This window comes from Peromyscus eremicus, chromosome X (assembly GCF_949786415.1).
Source record: "Peromyscus eremicus chromosome X, PerEre_H2_v1, whole genome shotgun sequence".
NCBI lineage: Eukaryota > Metazoa > Chordata > Mammalia > Rodentia > Cricetidae > Peromyscus > Peromyscus eremicus.
Window position 1 is genome coordinate 47,820,431 of NC_081439.1, and position 23,745 is coordinate 47,844,175.

The window sequence follows — 23,745 nt, forward strand, 5'->3', positions numbered from 1 at the left end:
CCAGAAAAGACCAAACAGATTGTGGAAGCTGAAAAGTAAATAAGCCGTCAGTTCATGGTGTATCAAAATTGAGAACATTTATCCCTAGGAAAAAGCACAGAAGGAACCTTATCTCACAGAAAGATTAAGATGTGTTCTACTTCTGAAGACACAACAGCTAAAACAAGAGGATAAAGTCAAATGCGGTGATGTAAATGAAGCTCTCCCCTCTCATTCCATAAAGCCAAGTTAACTCCCTCTCTAACACTGAAACTAGTACATATCCTCTGCAGAGGAAAAGACCCAGGTTATTTGAGCTTTGCCATTTCAGGCAGAGTTGAAAGAGAGCACCATGCAAATTGAGAGGGCAGCCTTGGAAGAAAGTAGAAAAGCTGAGGACTCCCCATGGGAGACCTTGCCTTGTTGGAGGAGGGAATGGGGTGTGGGTTGAGGGGGAAGGCTGGGGGGCAGGAGGAAGTAGGAGAGGGGGATCTGTGATCGGTGTGTAAAATGAATAAAAAAATCCTTAATAATAATAATAAAAATATTTCTAATCTTTCTCCACTAAGTTCTCAAAATGTAGTGGCCAGACTTATACACTCTAGGGAGAAAATGTGAAGAACACTTTTCTACAAAATTTAACTCACTGAAAAGAACTGTTTTTTTTTTTTTTAATTGACATGATAGTCTGTTGCAAGCATGTCTGTCCAGAAACTACAATTCACAAGCCTGGAAATCAAGTTACCAATGAGTTTTTTCAGTAAAACTGAAATATGCAAATGAACAACAATGTAGAGCTCATACACTCACCTAGATATTCTAAAAGGAAATTGGAAGAAGTAGATCATACATAACAAAGGAAGCTTAAATAAAAGTCTTATTTACCTAAACAGGAAATAAGCTGTTGATTTCATGAAAGGACACAGGGATACTATGAAAAGAAGAATCAAATAAATTAAAGAACTCTTGGAAATAAAAGAGAAATAATATAAAGACTCACAATTTTTGCCAAAGAATTAAAAATACTGTTGTGGATATTTTAAAAGAATCAAAGTAAAAGGTGAAAAAGAAAATTATAGGGCTCTTTCAAGAATTTTAGCATCATAAAATGCAGAAAGCAAGAAGAGAAAATAAAGAAAGAAGCTATTTAAAACATTATTCAAAAATATTCCCTATATGGCTAGAAAGGTGTCTCAGTGGCTAAGAGCACTGGCTGCTCGTACAGAGGACCCAGATTGAATTCCCAGAACCCACAGGCAGTTCACAACCATGTGTAACTCCAGTCCCAGGAGATCTGAAGCCACAGGCATGCACAGGATGCACAAACATACATGCAGGAAAATCACCCATACACATAAAATAAAATATAACTATATTATATTATTTCATATAACTAAAGCACCTGAGTGTCTAGATAGAAATAACCTATTAATAGATAAAAATAGGTTCCCCCAATTCACATAATTATAAAACAGAAACACTAAAGGGAAAATTCTTAATGTTTTCAGACAGGAAAAGTAGATTTCATTTGAAATGAAAGTGACTTCAGACTTCCTAGCAATATTACTGAAAATTAGAAGGCAATGAAGCAGGGTACTATCTTTTAAATTCTGAAGAACGACCTCTAACCCACATTTAATTTTTGTCTTTACTTTTGAAAACTTAGTACATGTATATAATGAAATATGGTCAATATCTACCCCTTCCAACTTCTCTACATCCTCTCCAACATGTCCCCTTTCAACTTCATGTCTTTTTTTTTCTATAAAACTAAGTTCAATTAAATCTACCCATATTCTCATGAGTATGGGGCCATCTATTGGAGCATGGGAGAACTACCAGTGGCCATATCCTCAATAAGGAATGATTCTCCCACCCCAACCCCAGGAATTATCCACTGCCAATAGATACTGTAACCCTGGTCTAAAACATATCTCTATAGCCAGATAAATTAAAGTGTATAAATAACATCTAAAACTTCATGTTTGAGAAGTTCTTCACACAGACGTCATTAAGGGAGTTGGTCTAATGATGAGAGTACACTAAGAGAGAGGAACAAATAGGACACAGCCTACTAAGCTCCAACAGGAAAGGGAGAAAGATGGAGCTCCCCAGATGATGGTGGAGTGACTACTTACAAAATAGACAGCCACCAAGCGAAGAAGACAAAAACTTTTCAAAGGGTCAAATAAGTGATTTTTCCAAGAAGAAACCAAGTACTCAATGTACATGTATATATTGAAAAGATTTTGAAGTTAAACTAGGGATAAGAACATAGAAAATTAAGCAAATATAAAAACAAGATAATTATTAGCTCTAAAGAAAATTAGAGGGTTTTCTAAAGAGGAAAGCAGAGCAATCAGCTGTGAATAACTATTCCTTGGTTCACAACCTTGGCTGAATATTAGAATTTCCTAAGAAGCTTTTTTTAAAAATCCAGATGCCCAAGCCACACATAGATCATCACATCGGAAACAGCATTGGTATTTTTAAGCTCCCCAGGTGTTGTAAATGGGCAGGCAGTGTGACACTGATTATTCAGAATACACTGAATATTGATGTAAGCACCAACTAGAGTAAATTGGAAGCTTAGAGAGTAGAAAAGTGTGTGGTAGGGTAAGGGTGGGGAGCAGTGAGACAGAAAGCTAAGTCTCTACCTCTATGGTAGGAAATCAGTTTGAAGTGCCCCAAGCTGAGCCTTCAAGATGCAGACTGATCGAAAGGTTTAGATTCATCTAAAACAATTGAGTGTGGTTGTCCATGAAAAAACAGAAAACAGAAGGGTGCTCAATATTTCTCACAACATGCTTTGTAGAAACGCTTGACTATAAATTGTATACATGTATGACTAACTTTTAAAAAGGAAATTAAAATACAAATCAAAGCTAAAACAAAGTAGAAATTAACTAGCTATTTAAAAAGCTAATTAAGAAAACCTTGAAGAAACAAATCATAAAAAAGTCAATTCACCCAAAGTTAATGTATACATTTCTTGCAACTCTACTGAGAATCTCAAAGAGCTTCTTTTCACTGAGTTGCTTTTAGAAGAGTAGGTCTGTGAGAATAATTAGACCCAATTATAAATGATTTTTAGATAATAAACATACTATATTGTGATTATATTCAAGAGTATTTTCCTGACAGGAATGAATAATACATTACTGGAATGAGAGGGTGAAGAAATAAATCCCAATATACCTCATTTGTATTTCATTTCAATATGAAAAATGTGTTATACATTAATAAATGGTACTATCACAACTGGCTTTTCACCTGTAAAAAATAAAGCTATGTAGCTGAAAGTTTTCCTGTGTCCCACTTGGTGCGAAGCCACTCAGACCCAAGTAAACACATAGAGGCTTATATTAATTAAAACTGCTCAACCGTTAGTTCAGGCTTACTACTGACTAGCTCTTACACTTAAACTCAGCCCATTTCTGTTAATCTGTATGTTGCCACGCATTCCGTGGCTTTACCTGTGTGCCATTACATGCTGCTCCCTGGACAGTGAGCTAGCGTCTCCTCACTCAGCCTTCCTCTTCCCATAATTCTCCTTGTCTGCTTATCCCACCTATACTTCCTGCCTGGCTACTGGCCAATCAGCATTTTATTAAACCAATGTACAAAAACATTATCCCACAGCAAAGTTGGATCCCTACCTCACCACATGCACAAAAATAAGCTGCAGATAAGCTGAATGCTTAAATGAAGAGCAAAAAATTTAGCAAGTTTAAATAAAGTTAGAATATATGTATTAATTAATGGTTGGAGAGTTTTACAACAAAATGAGAGGTCTATGACCTATAAAAGATCTGTTTAACTGGGTAAAAATAAAATATACTATACTGTTCTAGTGGATACCCTACACCCATGAATGAGTATATGGACAGCACAATTTGGACTTGGTGGATCTCATAGGTGGTGTTAGCTGTCAAATTGAATATTCCTGGGATGAGGGAGCCTCAAAATTGCCTCTACCAGATAGTCTGTGACCATGTCTGTTCAGGAATTTTCTTGATTGCTGGCTAGTGTACGAGGATCCAGCCCTCTGTGGGTGGTACAGTTTCTAGGCAGCTGGACCTGGGCTATATAATAAAGGTGGCTGAAAATGAGCCTCAAGCAAACCAGAATGCAGGATTCCTCCATGTTTTCTGCTTCAAGTACCTTCAATGAGGTACAGTAACCTATAAAATGAAATAAACTATCCTTCCTAAGTTGTTTTCGGTCATGGTGTTGTTTATCATAGCATCAGAAAGCAAACCATGACAGTGGATTATTTAAAAAATAACAAAGGTCATGAAGTTGGGAGGGGGTAGAGAAATGGTGGGATTGCTCTAGGGGGAATTAGGAAGAGGAGTGCAGGGTGAATGTGATCAAAATACAGTCTTAGTCACTGTCCTATTGCTGTGACAAGATACCACAGCCAAGGCAACACTTATAAGACACAGCATTTAATTGCAGGCTTGCTTACAGTTTCAGAGGCTTAGTCTATTCTCATTGTGGCAGTGAGCATGGTGACGGGCAGGTGTGGTGCTGGAGAAGTAGCCGAGAGTTCACTATCTGGATCCACAGGCAGCAGAAAGAGGAAGAGCCCTGAGTATGTCTTGGGCTTTTGAAACCTTAAAGCCCACCCCTGGTGACACACTTTTTCCAGTAGTGCTACATCTCCTATCCCTTGTAATTCTTCTCAAATAGTGCCACTCCATGATGACTAAGCATTCAAATATATGTATGGGCCTATGAAATTCTCAAATAATTAATAAAATATATTTTAAAAGAAGCTTAAAACAAACTGGGAAAGTATAAAAAAAGAAAACCTCAGAATGAGCAACAGAACACATATAGATAGACATATGTATATAGACATATACATACATATACATATAACATATATATATATATACATACACACATATACTCCACACACTCAGACGGTTAAGTGACACATGAGTTGATAGATAATATTAAATAAAATTGCAAAAAATGATATAACATTTTATATTATTTGATAAGCCAGATGATCTGAATGATCTCCTAAACCACACAGTAAATTAGTTACCAAAATTGAATAAAGATCATGTTTTAAAAGCCTGACAACCATAAAAGAAACTTAAGAGTCCTATTCAAAGTCAAATAAAATGAAGACATTCTCTGTCCCAGTAACTTCATATTCAAAGATAGTCATTCTATGAGGCAAAGAACCTCCAAAAATGCCATCAAGTTTGTTTTGTGTTGTTTATCTACTGCTTCATTGAGGCATTTTTTTTCCTTTTTTTTTAACTTTACAGGTCTTTTGCATATGTATCACTGTTCTCAGTTTTGTGTTTTTATGGGATATCTGTGTGTGCAAATGTGTATGCGTCTCTGTATATATATGTTTTTTGTGCTTTTCTGTGGCTCTTTTTCTTCTGTTTGTTTTGTCCTATTCTGTTTTTTTTGTTGTTCCTTTGTTTTATCTTATTCTATTTTATTTTTTAGATGCTTGTTTGTTTTCTAATGAGAGAGAAAAAGGGGGTGTGAATTTAAATGGAAGAGGAGATCGCGAGAATCTAGAAGGAGTTGGGGGAGGGAAAATGGTAATCAGAATATATTGTATGAAAAAAATCTATTTTTTATTTATTTATTCTCCTCTCATATATTACATCCTGACCACAATTTCCCCTCCCTCCTCTCCTCCCAGTCCCTGCCACTTCCTCTCTCCCCCAGATCTACTCCTCCTCCTTTCCCTTCAGGAAAGGGCAGACCTCCCAGGGATATCAACCCAATGTGGCTTAACAAGATAAGACTAGGCACAAACCCTCTTATCAAGCTAGACAAGGCAACCCAACAGGAAGAAAAGGGTCCCAAGAGCAGGCAAAAGAGTCAGAGACAGCCCCCACTGTCACTGTTTGGAGTCCCACAAGAACACTAAACTATACAACCATAACATATATTCAGAGGCCCTAGGTCAAGCCCATACAGGCTCCCTGACTGTCCCCTCAGTCTCTGTGAGCCCCTATGAGCTCTGCTTAACTGATTCCATGGGCCGTGTTCTTGTGCTATCCTGGAGCTATTTGGCTCCTATAATCCTTCCTTTTCTTCTGTAGATTCCCCTAGCTCTGCCTAATGTTTGGCTGTGGGTCTCTGCATCTGCTCCCATCAGTTGTTGGATGGAGCCCTTCTGGTGATGATTATGCTAGGCTCAAGTATAGACTATCATTAGGAATCATTTCATTGACTGGTTTTTGTTTGGTTTGGTTTTTGTTTGTTTGTTTTGTTGTTGTTTGCTTTTGGTATATTTTTTGTCAGTTATATTTGGTTCTATCCTAGATCTCTGGACTATCCAGGCAGTGTCAGACGTGACCTCCCTCTTGTGACCTGGGTCTCAAGTTGGACCAATCATTGGGTGGCCACTCCCGCAAATTCTGTGCCACCTTTACCCCAGCTCATCAGACAGGACAAATTGTACTTTGGAGGTTTTGTGGCTGGATTGGTGTCCCAATCCCTCCACTGTGAGCCTTCCCTGGTTACAGAAGATGGCCAGTTCAGGCTCCATGTCCCCCATTACTAGGACTCTTCCCTAGGGACACTCACATTGATTCCTGGGAGTTTCCATTGCACTAGGTTTCTACCTCATCACTGAAATGCACCCCACAGTTCCAGCCATCTCTCCCAGTACTCTCTCCCTCCACGCCCTTCTCTGATCCCTCCTGTTCCCATCCCAACCATTCCCAGTCCACCCACAACATCTATTCTATTTCTCCTTCCCAGGGAGATCCACGCATTCATCTTTGAGCACTCCTTACTTGGCCTCTTCGCATCTGTGGATTTAGCATAGTTATCCTTTATTTTACAGCTAATGTCCACCTATAACTGAGTACATAAAAATCTATTTTCAAGAAAAGAAAGATGAAAAGAAAAATATGTTAATTTTAATATTATTCATTAGAGTAGAAAGTGAGAAACAATATAAATGTCCATCTATATGAGAATGATCAACTATATTATGTTCAAACTGTTCATTGAAATACAGTGCAGCAGTTTCTAAAGAAAAGGGGACGTTAGTGAAAAGATATTGTTACATTACAAATATTTGTTGCCCAAGTGACATAGTTTAAAACCTATATTTATTTTTATAGTTGTTTATGAATGTATTAAATTACATTGAAATAATTAAATGCATGCATGTTAAGAATTTAGAAATGGATGAGAGCTGCATGAGCAAAGTGGGGGTGAGGGGAGGGTAATGGAGGGCAAGGGTCAGGGGAAAGAGAGCTTAGGGGAGTGGGAGGTCCCAGCTGGATCAGGAACAGAGTGGGAGAACAAGGAAAGAGAAACCATAATAAATGAAGACCCCATGGGAATAGGAAGAAGCAGAGTGCTAGAGAGGTCCCCAGAAATCCACAAAGATACCTCCACTATAGACTACTGGCAATGGTCGAGAGAGTGCCTGAGCTGACCTACTCTGGTGATCGGATGGCCGAACACCCTGTCATGATAGAACTCTCATCCAGTGACTGATGGAAGCAGATGCAGAGATCCACGGCCAAGCCCCAGGTGGAGCTCCAGGAGTCCAATTGGCGAGAGAGAAGAGGGATTCTATGAGCAAGAGATATCAAGACCATGATTGGAAAAAGCACAGGGACAAATAGCCAAACTAGTGAAAACACATGAACTGTGAACCAGTAGCTGAGGAGCCCCCATGGAACTGGACCAGGCCCTCCGGATAAGTGAGACAGTTGATTAGCTTGAACTAATTAGCTGTTTAGAAAGCCCCCAGGCAGTGGAACCAGGACCTGTCCCTTGGTGCATGAGCTGGCTTTTTGGAACCTAGGACCTATGCTGAGATACTTTGCTCAGCCTTGGTGTAGGGAGGAGGGGACTGGACCTCCCTCAACTGAATCTACCAGGCTGGGCTGACTCCCCAGGGGAGACCTTGCCTTGGAGGAGGTGGGAATGGGGGGTGCATTGGGGAGGGGAAGGCTGGGAGGGAGGAGGGAGGACAGGGGAATCCATGGCTGATATGTAAAATTAAATTAATTATAAAATAAAAAAAATTTTAAAAAGAATTTAATAATGATGAACTAATAATTGTGAAGTTTGAGGAGAAAAAAGTAAGTGAAAAAATCTTTTGAAATATCTGTACTGGCTAGTTTTATGAGAAAGTAGCCTCAGTTGAGGAAATGCCTCCATGAGATCCAGCTGTAAGGCATTTTTTTTTCAATTAGTGATCAGTGGGGAAGGGCCCAGTCCATTGTGAGTGGTGCCATCCCTGGGCTGGTGGTCCTGGGTTCTATAAAAAAGCAAGCTGAGCAAGCAAGGGGAAGCAAGCCAGTAAGTAGCACCCCACAATGGCCTCAGCTCCTGCCTCCAGGTGCCTGCTCTTGCAGGAATCTTAGAGAGTCTTATTAATAAAATCAAACCTAGAGACAGTTATTGGGGTGAAATGCTGGATGGTCAGAGAGACAGAACAAGCCACAGCTAACCTCACCTGGCCAACTTCTCAGCTGGTCTTGTTTCCTCAGACTGGATGCCTCTGTGTCCTCATATCCGAATGGCTCTCAGCTGAACTGTGCTGCTCAAAAGCCTAAAAGCTTAGCCAGCCAAATGCTTCTAGTTTCTGGTCTTCACACCTTATATATCTTTCCCTTCTGCCATTACTCCCTGGGATTAAAGGCTCACTTTCTGGGATTAAAGGCATGTGTCACCATGCCTGGCTGTTTCCAATGTGGCCTTGACCTCATAGAGATCCAGAGGGATTTCTACCTCTGGAATGCTAGGATTAAAGGTGTGAGTGCCACCATTTTCTAGCCTTTGTATCTAGTGGCTGTTCTGTCTCTGACCCCAGATAAATTTATTAGGGTGCACAATATTTTGGGGAACACAATACCACCACAGCCTGCCCTGCTTAAGTTCTTGTTCTGACTTCCCCTAATAATGGATTATGCTAGAAGTGTAAGTCAAATAAACCCTTTCCTTCTCAACTTGCCTTTTGGTCATGGTGTTTCATCACAGCAATAGAAACCCTAACTAAGACAATATCTCAGTGTGATCTAAGGAAAAAGCTCAGCGAGAAGGTGTTTGAGGACCTGAGTTCAGATTCCTAGTACTCACATAAAAGTAGGGCATGGTGGCATGCATCTGTAACTCCAACAATGAGGGTAGCAGAGAAAGGTAAATCCCAGGAATTCACCGACCAGTCAGTCTAGCCAAAACAGTGAGTTACAGGTTCACTGAGAAATCCTGTCTGAAAAAAATAAAGTCAGTGATAGAGGAAGACACTCAGTAAAGATCTCTGGCCTCCACATAGGCAGGCATGGAGAGGCATACCTCCAAACAAACATACATGGGTACCCACACACACATCAAAGAAAGAACCTTTGTGATGATAAAATTAATTGAATAAAATGTAACAATTATGTACAGATGTGGATTGAGCCTGAAACAAAAAAAACTTTGACAAAGAAAATTATAACTTTGTTTATGTTTTAAGGTTCTATGGTATTATGTATTTATGATACACTTTAATTAAATAAAAAAATAAAAAAACAATCAAGAAAACAAATGACCCGGTTATAAAGTAGGTTTTCATTTCTTCAATATAAGTAATTTCTTCAATATAAGTAATAAAATGGATAAAAAAAAACACCTCAAAAGGTGTTCATCATCCTTAACAATTAGGGAAAGGCAGACTACAACAATATTGAAATTTCATCTTACCCCAGTCAGAATGGCTAGATCAACAAAACGGATGGCAAGGATGTAGGGAAAGAAGAACTCTCATTCACTGTCAGTGGGAATGCAAATTGGTATAGCTACTCCGGAAATCAGTACAGAGAACCCTCAAAAAGCTAAAAGTAGATCTATTGATCATGTGATCCAGCTATACCACTGCTGTGGGATGTTCTGTATGGCAAATGTGTTGCTCTGATTGGTCAATAAATAAAACACTGATTGGCCAGTGGCTAGGCAGGAAGTATAGGCGGGACTAACAGAGAGGAGAAAAGAAAGAACAGGAAGGCAGAGAGAGACACTGCCAGCCGCCACCATGACAAACAGCATGTGAAGATGCCGGTAAGCCGCGAGCTACGTGGGAAGGTATAGATTTATAGAAATGGATTAATTTAAGATATAAGAACAGTTAGCAAGAAGCCTGCCATGGTCATACATTTTGTAAGCAATATAAGTCTCTGTGTTTACTTGGTTGGGTCTGAGCGGCTGTGGGACTGGCAGGTGAGAGAGATTTGTCCTGACTGTGGGCCAGGCAGGAAAACTCTAGCTACATACCACTCCTTAGCATATGCCCAAAGGACTTGACATCCTAGTCCACAGATATTTGCTCAGCCAAGTTCATTGCTTCCCTACTCACAATAGCTAGGAAATGGAAACAACCTAAATGTCCTTCAACAGATTCACGGGAAATGAAAATGTGGTTCATGTAGAATATTATTCAGCAGCAAAGAAGGATAAAATCATGAAATTTGCAAGTAAATGGATGGCATATTGTGTGAGATAACCCAGAACCAGAAAGACAAATACCACATGTTCCCACTCATCTGTGCTTCCTAGCCCAAATCTTCAGATGTAAGTACATAACGTGAACTAACCACAGAAATCAGGAAAGTATAAAGTATAAAGGGACCAAAGTTGGAGGGGTTTTCTTTGGGAATGGAATAGTAGGATACAGGAAATACGAAGTAGACAACAGACTAGCCAGGAGGGGGCTCCAACTGAGGAGGAAGGAAAGAAGTCAATACAGAAGGAGGAGGGGAGGAGGAGGGGCAAGTAACAGCAAGGTTGTTTGATAAAGCCCTAAGGGATCATATTTTATTTTTACCTAAAACACCACTATATATATATATAATATATATAATATATATAATATATATAATATATATAATAATGCAGATACACATATATACTTAATTTTTACCTAAAATGATTATATATATAATATATATAATTATAATATATATAATATATAATATATATAATTATATATATAATCATTTTAGGTAAATATATATTTATATACTATATAATATATATATATATATATTAGGTAAAAATAAAGTATGTGAAAAGGAGTGACAAACAAATCCTCCTCCATTCCAAATTTTGTCAAATGCACAGCCCATACAAAGTATAAACCTTTCTTTGGAGTATTTCAAATTTAACTTTAGCTATCGCTGTCCACAAATTTTGACAATATAATGAGCCCTGTCCCTGACCTAAGACTATTTCTGGGTCCAAGGAAACATCCTCAAACTAAATAAGATGATTTTTTAAAAGACCAAACAAATAGCTTACTGTCTGATAATAGAGAATATGAAATTGTTTACAGACCATTTTCATCTAGCTTGATGTGAAACAAATCATCTGATCTACATTTTTTAAATGTTGCAAATCAAGTCATGGGTTATAGTGTAAAATACTTTGACTTTGAGGCAGCCTCAGAGAAAGACCAATTTGATGGAACCATATCCTGACCTTACCATCCTAAAAAATCCAGTCTTCAAATAGTAAATTACATATATAATGTACATGGTTTTAGGTATATAGTATATTTTAATGGGAAGAGAATTAAATATGAAACTTTAGAAACAAAATTTAGTGATGATGACATCTGTTTTGGCCCTCTTAGCAATTTAACGATAATACTTCCTTTCATTTTCCTAGTTCCTTTAAAACAAGAAGCTTTGGTGTTGCCTTATTTAATTAAACTCAGAGAGCAAAAAGATTCCATATGAAACACTGTCAAGATACCTCCATATCCCTAACTTAAATATTCTTATTGTTCACCATAAATATGACTCTATCTCTCCATGATAACAAATTGGACCGCAAATGTACTTAGAGCTGCACACTAATTTTTTGCATTTTGCAGACTCCAAGTAACCATTCAAAGTACTGCAGTAATGGGTAGATTGTGGTGGTATTGTGTTCCCCAAAATATTGTGCACCCTAATAAACTTATCTGGGGTCAGAGACAGAACAGCCACTAGATACAAAGGCTAGAAAATGGTGGCACTCACATCTTTAATCCTAGCATTTCAGAGATAGAAATCCCTCTGGATCTCTAAGAGGTCAAGGCCACATTGGAAACACCAGACATGGTGACAAACACCTTTAATCTCAAGAAGTGAGCCTTTAATCCCAGGGAGTGATGGCAGAAGGGAAAGATATATAAGGTGTGAAGACCAGAAACTAGAAGCATTTGGCTAGTTAAGCTTTTAGGCTTTTGAGCAGCACAGTTCAGCTGAGATTCATTCTGAATGAGGACTCAGAAGCTTCCAGTCTGAGGAAACAGACCAGCTGAGGAACTGGCGAGGTGAGGTAGCTGTGGCTTGTTCTGCTTCTCTGATCTTCCAGCATTCACCCCAATAATTGGCCTCAAGTTTGTTTTTATTGATAAGACCAGTTAAGATTCATGCTACAGTGGATAGTGACCTTAACCTATGGAAATTTACAGTACTCTAGAGCAGCACCATGGCACAGGATCAAGCCATCCTAGATCTCTGGCCTCTACTGACAATGTGGTATTTGAGCTTCTCCCATTTTCACGAGAACAACTTCTGTCCATGTCCTTTGAAGAGGAAAAAGACTTATATGAGCTGAAGAGAAACCAGAGTGTCTGTCAATGTCCTTGATATAGCTACCTAAACTAGACAGACCAGTTTAGATCTCTATTACATTTGCTAACTCTACTTTAGTTTTATAGTTTCTCCAAATCTCAGTTTGATTAACTTTAACATTCAGAAAAATAAATCCTGTTTTTATTTTTTCTATCACTCATATTTTGTTTTACTTTGAAAATCTGAAGAATATTTTGGAACTTCCAAAACTGGAAATCTAGGGCCTGGAGAGATGGTTCAGGGTTAAGAGCACTGGCTGCTTTTGCAGAGGACTCAGGTTGGATTCTCAGCACCAAGAATGGTGGTGGCTCACAAGCATCTGGGGCTCCAGCTCCTTCTTCTGGACTCTTCAGGCACTGCATGTGTGTTGTGCACAGTCACAGTCAAGGAAAGCCCTCATACACATAAAATAAAATAAATATTTTATATAACTGGAAACATGCCTAGCTTTTACAATTCTATTTGTTACGCTGAGCTCCCACTCCTGTAGATTTAAGTAGCAGCTTCTTCCCACTCATATAACTGACTTTGACCAATATTGACCTCCAAAGTAAACTTGCTGCTGGTGAGACAGTGGATTGATACATTTTCCATCCAGATGTACCCTCAAGATATCATTCTGGCTCCAGAGCTACATGAAGCAGAAGAAGAAAGATAAGGAACAGTATTAGGGTGAAGAGAAAAGTATAGGAGGAGGGAAATGAGGGGAAAGGAAATGATAGAACATATGGAATTCTAGTCAGTAAGCTGGTTGGAACTACCAGCTAAATTATATCTTGTTTCCTTTTATTTACAAGTGTTATAACATGAACCTTATGTGCACGTCACAAACTCTCACAACATGTCAAGGTAACATTGCCTTTAGTTAGCATATGGGAAAACTTAGCCTTTATATTATTAAATTGTATTCCAAAGTTTCTATTAAGAGCAAAGGACAGAAATGATATACAAATTCATTTGTCACCTTCAAAGCCTATGTTTCTTCTGAAAGGATGGGTTTCTTTCTCCCCAGAGCACATTTCCCTCACCAGTATACATAAATCAGTGGACTGTTTCCAAATGTTTTTAAATGTTTAAATTGTAAGAGTAATTTACTTTAATTGATCAATGAAAATCACTCCGAGAATGTGAACTTGAATGTCATTTACCTGAACCATAGTAATAACTAGCAATTATTCAGAGGTTATTATGTGTTTGGCACCATTCTATTTATGTGTATGAACTCATTTAATTCTATGAATCATAGAATTACCTAGATTATCTAGATAATATTAGCATTCCTGTTTTACAGTTGAAGAAAGCAAGCCCAGAAAGGTTAAATAAATTACTCAAGACCACACTGGTATAGATGTGATCAGAATCCATGCAATCTAGCTACAGGACCCAAGCTATGTTTTACTGCCTCTCAACAATCAGAATAATTGTGCCAAACTCTCCACTTAACTTTGCATGTAGAAAAAAAAATGTAGAGATCTAATCAATTCCTTTGATAACTGAAGCTACCAAAAACCATTTATGGAAAGCTAAGAAGTGGCAAGTTGGTTGCAGTCAGGCTCCTTGATTACTCATCATGTTGGATCTTTTCCTTCACAAAGATTGAAGATAGAAAATCCTGCATGTTACTGTAGATGTCACACTTATCTAAAGAGGACGTATTTGGGGATAAAGTGGAACCACTTCCAAGAAAATAATTTCTCCTACAATAAAGTTAATACTACTTCTATCTGGGTAGAAGTTTTAAATTCTAGCAGGAATGGAGTATACTGAAGTCAAAGTTTATCATCTAACTTTAAAATAAAGTAGTTTGCCTACCACTTTGAAAATTTACATGCTATATACTCAAAATCCCATATATTATATCTTTCTGTTATGAACAACAATAATCAATGAAGTATTTAAATTCTGAAACTCTGGCTTGTTTTGTTTTTTCTATTGTATGAGTCAGTGTCTGGCACGTGTAAAGTAAAATGAAGAAAGTGAGCTTATAAATCACAGTAATCTCCCTGATAATCGCTACTCATTTACTGAAGGGACAATGTGCTCGCTACATGAGACTTTCTTATAAAAGATGCCAAGCTACAATTAACAATATAGAGATCTCATTTGCTCTGAATTAGTAAGTGCTCTGATTGTAATAAATTCTTGATACCTAAGGACATTATTATTCTGATTATTTTTATCTGTGTTCTTTGCCTGCAGAGAATAGAAAAGGAAATAATTTCTTTTCCAAATGCCAACTGAGTGCATTCTTTTTACTATATTCCTCATATATCTACAGAGGAATATATTTTAACCAAAACAATGTCAAAACACGTTCATTTCTTAAAGAAACTGACAATATTCCCACAAATCTCTTAAACAGAACATATACTCATCACAATAATTACATAATAAATGATGTTTAAATTGTCCTTAGCTAATAAAAAATCTCCTAAAGGAATTCTAAATTATAAGAAAAAATTACTGCATTTGGCCTTATTTTTAATTATTTATATTATATCATGATCCAAACGTATACTGTGATATTTCAAAAATATTACCTGCATACAACATGAATTTTCATAAACATAAATGTGATTACCCTAAAGATATGATTGCATGGGCAGAATATGAAATATAAAACTCATTTTATCACTTCATTTCCCATAACAAAATAAATATTATTTCATTGTTTCTGGCAGGCATTAAGCCTTAATAAATGCAAAATGGAAAAATTAACAAACTGCTCAACCTTGAGACACAAAAGAATGAATCTAAGATAGATTTCAGAATCAAAACGTTCATTAAGTTAAATTCAAAGAAAACTTTGTCCATGTTATAGGGCTTTATCTCAAACAAAGGCCCCAAAATGAAGAATTCAAGTAATGCAAGTAGCTCTCTGCCTTAGTGCCATCTTCCTTGAAACTCCTGCCCCATGAGAGTAAAGCAAAGGAAGAAGCAATTGCACAGACTGAAGTGCAAGCGAAGAAAGATGAGGCAGAGGTGCAAATAAATTAGCTTGTGCGCCCATCAAGACTGCAGGAGCAGAAATAAGGGATGCTGAAGGCCTGGGCACTGGGACAAGTTGTTGGACTGTATATTATTGTTGGTAATACGTCTCAGTGGATCTGGGACATCACCATCTGCTCGCCAAGACCTCCTGAGAGACTGTTTGCCTTCTGTACAAGCAAAACAGTCCCACTAGCCCTCTGCCCTGGACCTGTGGCATTCTGGACTACTTCTGTTCTCACTTGTGGCCAAGTGTAATTTGTATACAATAAATCATCTTTCTTGCTATCTCAACTGAAAAAAAAATACTTCAAGTAGAGCTCAAGACCTAAGAGTTTAATGTTTATACAGACTTAGGGAGGGTGGAGTTCTCATCCTGAGAGTATCTCTCCTTTTAAACAAGACTGAGAGAACCTTAAGGCTAAAATAAGACATAGGTCATCTTAACTGTGTAAATCATTAGAGCCAAGGTCTTTAATGCAAAAACAGAAAAGAAAAGACTTGGTTGAAGCAAAGATCTCTCAAAATGTCCCTGAGAGTAGAAATGTCACTTTGTAAAGTGTCCCAAAACTCAGTTCCTGCTGATTGGAGTCTCTAAAAATATAGATAATGATCACCTGTACCCAGTGATGGTACGGGGTGGGGGGGGGCACGGTCTCTCATCTAGCACACTATAGCACAGAGTGCTAGACACTGGTGAGAATTAAAATCATTACACAATACGGTAATATAAATTTCATCCTGATAAAAGTCCATTCAAATCCAAGAAAGGGCACAAGAGACAATGGACCTGTGTGGATAGGCAGAAAACCCAAGTACATCAACACATGTGCCACACAGCACAGATAAGATCACATCTCTAGACTTATGAGATAGCTGAAAGGGAGGACAGTAAAGGTGATTGCTTTCAAGCCTGAAGACATGAGTTCTATCCTCAGGACCTACATGGTAAAAGGAAAAAAACAGCCTCCTACAAGTTGTTCTCTGGCTTTCACACACACATGTGGGGTGTGTGTGTGTGTGTGTGTGTGTGTGTGTGTGTAGGTGGGGAAATGAGAGAGGGAGGGAGTAAAGAAGGAAGAGAGAGGGGAGAGAGAAAGAATAAACGTAATAATTTTTAAAAATCACATCTCAAATACTGGGAAGAGTGCTATGAAAAACTCTTCTTCTAGCACCTGTGACATTAAAAAGCATTCTTTGCAGAACCCTGAAAGGCAGCAGATCATTAAAGGCATTTTTGTTACCACACCCTATCAACTGCAATTAAAATGCATCTGCCAAGCAGATAAAGAAAATACTTTTTTCCTGTTTTTTATGATATGTGAGCTCACATCATAGTAAAAGTAATTGGAGCATTAAGCAATTTCATTTCAGTCCCAAACACAAAGTTACTCTTTTTCTGCTTTCTCACATAAAACATTAATGAAATGAATTTAATCTAGTCTTGATGAAGAACTGTCTCAATTCTGAATATCAATCATCAGTCTTCTACTTCTTTTAGGGTCTGTCACCTTCCTCCTGCCATTGCCATTTTCCTGTCTCTATCCGCCATGCATATGCCTTCTAACATAGGCTTCTCAGTTATCATATTTATAACCCATATGCAAATGCATTAAATTAGCATATTAAATACATTAATGTTGAAATAGAATTACACATTTGTTTTGACCTTATGCCCTCTGTTTTCCTTACTTGTTTCCTTGCTTAAAGGTTTTAAAATTTCTTATCACCAGCACCATTTTGTTCAAATATTTAAAAACAACAACAATACATGGGAATTTATACAGCAAAATAAGTCAAAAATAAAACTGAAAAAAGACAAAAACTCATAAATAGACAAAATAGAATATAAATTAGATTTGATGGATAAATTCAAATGTGCAAAAAAGTAAAAACTATTCAACCAGAAAACTACCTGAAAACCAAATTGAAATTTGATGATCTGTCAGATAATGTCATGTCACTTAATACATTAATATTAATTGTCATTCCAGAAGAAAAGTCATAGAGGGATAAATATAAAAAATTATTCAATTTTTGTGGGACTGACCTAGGCACTCTGAATATATGTTACAGTTGTGTAGCTTGGTCTTCTTGTGGAACTCCTAACAATGGGAACAGGGGCTATCTCAGACTCTTACTGGCTTTTGGGACCCTACTTCTCATACTGGGTTGCCTTGGCCAGCCTTAATACATGAGAAGATGCATAGTCTTACTGCAACTTGATATGCCATGTTTTGTTGATATTCATGGGAGACCTGCCCTTTCCTGAACAGAAATGGAGGAGGAGCGGATTGGGGGGTGGGAACAGATGGGGAGGTGGGGGAGGAGGGGCTGAGAGGAGAGGAGGGAGGGGAAACTGCAGCTGGGATGTAAAATAAATTTTTAAAAATCTATTCAAGACTTTAGGCAATAGAAGTATGTCTTTAAAGCATTGGAAGAAAAAAATGTCAATCTAGAATTATACCCTTAATAAAAATACCTTTCAAAAATCAAGATGGAAGGGATCTAGTTTCAACTCCAACATGTAAAGAGCTTAAAAGTCATCGCTCCCGTCCTTCCAACAATACAATGTTGGACAAATTAAAAGTCAAGACTCTTTGTAGCTCCATCAGAGAGCTGAGGTCACAAGGGCAAGCCATCACTTTGAAATATGGAGAAAGGGGTACATGTGGAATTGCATAGCTAAATGTACTTACCTCGAAGAGATATTGAACCCCAAAACTAAGAGGAACAATGGTAGTTTTGACAGGTTAAGGAGTATTGAGTGTTGGACTGAGATGAGAGCAAAAATTTCTGGGAGTCAGGAGTTAGAGAAACTTACATTCTTGTGAGATTTTTACCTTCACCAAGCTCACCTAGTTCTCACATGAAAATTCAACTCTGAGATACTACATTACACCCACCAGAATGACTAAGATCAAAAACACTGAAGACAGCTTATGCTGCAGAGGATGTGGAGCAAGGGGAACTCTCCTCCACTGTTGGTGGGAATGCAAGCTTGTACAGACACTTTGGAAATCAATATGGCGCTTTCTTAGAAAATTGGGAATCAATCTCCCCCAAGACCCAGCCATATCACTCCTGGGAATATACCCAAGGAATGCTCAATCATACCACAAGGGCACATGCTCAGCTATGTTCATATCAGCACTGTTTGTAATAGCCAGAACCTGGAAACAACCTAGATGCCCTTCAACTGAAGAATGGATAAATAAAATGTGGTACATATACACAATGAATACTACTCAACAGAGAAAAACAATGACATCATGAGGTTTGCAAGCAAATTGATAGAACTAGAAAAAATCATCCTGAGTGAGGTAACCCAGACTCAGAAAGACAAACATGGTATGTACTCACTCATAGGTGGATAGTAGTTGTAAAACAAAGGATGACTAGACTGCTACTCACAACTCCAGGGAGGTTACCTTGTAAAGAGGACCCTAAGAAAGACATAGGGATCACTCAACGACAGAGAAATGGATGAGATCTACATGAGCAAACTAGACGTGAGGCGGGGTAATGGAGGGCAAGGGTTGGGGGAAAGAAAGCTTAGGGGAGTGGGAGGTCCCAGCTGGATCAGGAACAGAGTGGGAGAACAAGGAAAGAGATACCATGATAAATGAAAATTCAAGATAAACCCACTCATGGCTCTGGCAGAAGAACAGAACTACAGACAAGGTCAGCATGAAAATCATGTCTATCGCACTCCCAGTAATGAAAGCCTACTCTCCATATGTAAAGGCCTTTCCAAATCTTTATCACACCTGGGAAAAGGTATTTCTCTAATTCCAGTCCCTTTTAGCATCATATCTCACCTAAGGGATAATTTCTACTACAAAAGCCTTATTTTCATTGGGTCCAACACTGTGGCAAGGCACTAACGTATTTAAAAAATTGTCCAGTGCCTGGAGACAGAGGCTCAGTCCAAGGTCCTAGTGCCCAGAGCTAAAGAAGACCCACTCAAAGGCTACTGAGGTTAATCTAATCTATAGTAACAAAAAGCCAAGAAGTAACTGTTTGGGGGCAGAGAGTCAGAAATTTGATGCAGAAAACATACACAAGGAAATACTTTTATGTCACAGAAATGTTCTACAACCTTACTTTGTTGGTGAATATATTAGAGTATACATGTTTATTACAGCACAGAAAAAAAACCTAACAATTAAAATTGTGTTTGGACAACATTTAAGCAGGGGTTGGGAATTGAATACTGAACATTTTAAATTTAAAATTGGCTATCTTATCAAGCAATATTATTTCATATTATTCTTCCTTTTAAAAACTGTTCTTCACTAATGCTTATCTCTCCTCAACCAAATGATTTCTAGACTTAAAGCTACCAACCCAGTAATCTCACACCCTTCTCCTCTTAAAGTAAAGTAAGGGGGGTTACATTAATCTTTGTTTGCATTTTTCAAACCCTTAAATTATTTGATTATTTTGATTGCTTTCTTTGTATTACCACCATAAATTAAAATTTGTGGAGCTCACAGGGTGCTTTGAAAAATTCTGTCTATTGTTTTTTTTCATACCATAAGTAGATATCTTATTTTAAATTATTTATTTAAATGAACACATTATAATTTTTAAATGATCTTAAATTATATTAAAAAACGTACCAAGAGGCAGCTAAGATATTGTTCTCTGTCATGTCTAAAACCACGTATTATTTTATATTAAGTTAAAATTCACAATTTTTGTGGAATAACCTCATATCATCTTCCACCAAGGAAACAATCTATTTTAGTTGGTTGATTTGGGTTTTTGAGACCCCTGGAATCCAACCCAAGGCCTCTTACACTCTAGGCAACTAAGTCCTCAGTGCAGTACCTGGGTACCTACCCCCAGCTCCTGTTAAACAGTCTCCTGTTAAATACTTCCTATCTCTGGATCCTTTTCCAGTGTTGGGCTCTTTTGTTCAGCACAAAAAAATTTAAGAGGAAAAAGCAATCTTTGCTCACAAAGACCTTATCTTTCCTTTTGAAATCAAACCTTTCCCTAATCTCTTTCTTTCCTGTTTATTATTTTATATGAAAGGCCCCTTAACTGAAGAGACTATCTCTTTACCTGCCAGTACATTTATCACTGCTCTGTAATATATTTTCCCATAAATAATGGTAATGGGCTAATGATAATGAGCTCATAAATAATGACAATGAGCTAATGGTCTTCCCTTTCTTCCAATGACTATATGTCATTTATGTTGAGCCAAAAACAACTAGTAAGTATCTACTGTTTGATTTGTAAATGACACCTCTTAATGAAGGTAATGATAAAAATTATATGTCCATTCCATATCCTAAAGTCAACCACATGTTGCATGTTCTTAAGCCAATAACTAGTTACCATTAGCTAAATATATACTAATTTATATACTGCTTGTAGCCTCCTTTCTACATAACTGTGTACAGTGTCTTTATAGCACACAATGTACATCCAGAGCCTATGAAAAGAAATTAAAGTAACCCTTTATTCAATCTGCCAAGGGACTATGGAACCTTGTAATTATCTGGCTTTAGATAGAAGAGATACATTGCAATTGGGTACACACAAGGGCACAGGTTTATGCCTCTGATGACAGATGGCAGGGAAGAAACTCCAGAGTGCAATCTTTCTACCAGACCTTTTTAATTTATTTTCCCCAAATGGATCACATTTTAATGCTGGCTCTCTGACCCAGTATGTTAGCTTTTTTTATGAACTTATGATTAACTAGTAGCATAGTTGTAACAGTGAAATTGTCTTCCATTTAAAACTAAATTTTACTCATAAAAGTTATAACCCCTAAACACTGGGTGAAAGAGACCAAATGAGAAATGAAAGTACTTTAAAAGGACAAATGAGAACAGAAAAATGTAGTCTAGTACTATAATTACCAGAGCATCTGGAATTCCATGCACCAAATTTAGTCAGTTACAGTCCTGGAAAATTCAATCTGAAAAGCAAGGTTCAAAAATTGGCCATAGCAACTACTGCCAAATAGCTCTGTCCCCCAAATACAGATGACATTCCCAAGCCTCTCTTCCAAACCATGTATAGCCTTGGGTACAGTGATAATATATGAAACACAAGAATTACTTTACACCCTGTAAGATGAAGCAGTATAACTTGGGTGCCTAAATTATGTAAGTGGAATGTGGACTTCCAAATGCATGGCAAGAATATGAGCTTGGCTTATAGTTTGTCATGAACATGGAGCTGGGGTAAGTTGTCAAACATATGGTAGGCTTCTGGCCAGATAGTTTCATTTTGAACACTCTTTCTATGCATAACTCTTTCTAGTTACTGTGAAAAGAATTTGGAAAAATAACTGATATATGTCACAAATATAGCATGACTAAAAAGCTTTCCATGTGGTTAACTGATTACTGCATAATTTTAAGGAAAAAACACATTACTGTCCAAACTGAACAAAGGCTCTGCGATGTGCCTCAGAGGGTACAGGTGCTTGCCATCAAGGCTGGTTACCTGAGTTTGATCCCTAGAGCCCACATATTAGAAGCAAAGACCCAACTCCTGCAAGTTGTCCTCTGACCACCACAGGTATACTGTCACACACACACACACACACACACACACACACACACACACACAGGTGTATGCATGCACACAACGCACTGAATAAATAAATAAATGTATTTATGTATGTCAAAAAAGTGAATAAGAATCCCAAACAAACTCCCCTTTTCCAACTCTTGTTATCACTGTCTGTTTGCTAGGGACAGTCATACACATGTCAAAGCCTACCTCAATTCCACTCTCTACCATCAATTCCAGTACAGCTAATTTCTCAACCTATTTTCTTTTTTAAAAAACAAGTCCTTTGAGGTAATTATACTTTTATTTCAAAAATTAAAATATTAAGGTCTTTTCATGTGTTAGTAAATGTTTTGAAATTAAATTTCCCCTCAATAATAAAATAATAGTATTATATTAAAAAACTAAAAAAACAACTCTACTCCTAGAATTCCCAAGAATACTTTACAAGCTTTGGTGTACATTTTATAAAAACCTCACACAGCCTTGAGGCAGGAGAGGCCTTACCTTCATGTAGGAGGGAATGGGGGGTGGGTTGGGAGGGGGAGGCTGGAAGGGCAGGAGGAGGGAAGAGGGGGATCCTTGGTCTATAAAATGAATAAAAAATTTTCTTAATAAAAAACTAGCTAATTTTCTGTTAGGCTTTGCAGGAAAGCTAGATATGTTGGGTGTTCAACATAAGTGAATTATCTCAAATTCTTTTACATTACTCAGTTTTGCTATGATTTCTACCTTCTCAGAATTCAAACACTTGCCCTTAACAATCTATAATTTTATCATTTTCATGTAAATTCAAATACATAATATATATTAAATGTTTCAATTTGCTAGGAGTAGGAAAACAAATAAAACATGGTTTCTATCCTTAAGTAACTCAGCAATTCAAAAGAGAACTAGGTAGCAGGTATAAACAATTAGATATTTATGACATAACATAATGATGATATGTCACTGTCATCATTGCTGCCATGAGATATTCAGTCCTTAATGCATGCCAGGCACTAGTCTGAGAACAGTAACTCTACTACTTTAAGTTGCATGCTCACTCTAGCCTTAAGATAGATATAGGTTAACATTTTACAAAGAAGGGAAAGAACAAGTAATGCCTCCATTAGAGCCCGACTTCAAACTCTCAAAGTAATGATTCTAAAAGTCCGATTCAAAACTACTAGACAAGAATGTGTCTCATAACTCACAATTAATTCTGTTAGTGACTTAGGATAAAAGGCCAAATGAAAGAGTTCCAGAAAAGATGATATTTGTTATGGTAACTCAAGGACAAAGTGTACCTTGAATCTGCAGCCATATCTTTATATTTAACTATTTAAATTTAATTTCTGTTTTGTATTTTTTGGACTATCAATATCATTAAAAATTAAAGGTTAAAACATCTAGATAGGAAGTCAAGATCAAGGAGAAGTCATATGGCATCTTCATTTATTTCTGAAGAAAAATAAATGAACAGAAGTGTGAGGAGGAAAGGAGCATGGTGTATGCTGTCCAAACGAAATCTCCACTAAATAAAAATGACAGTAGTATGTGAGGATTCATAGTCAACATAATTTAAGGAGGGAACACTTAGAACAGTGCACCTTAATTCTATACATGCCTTCCCAGCTGG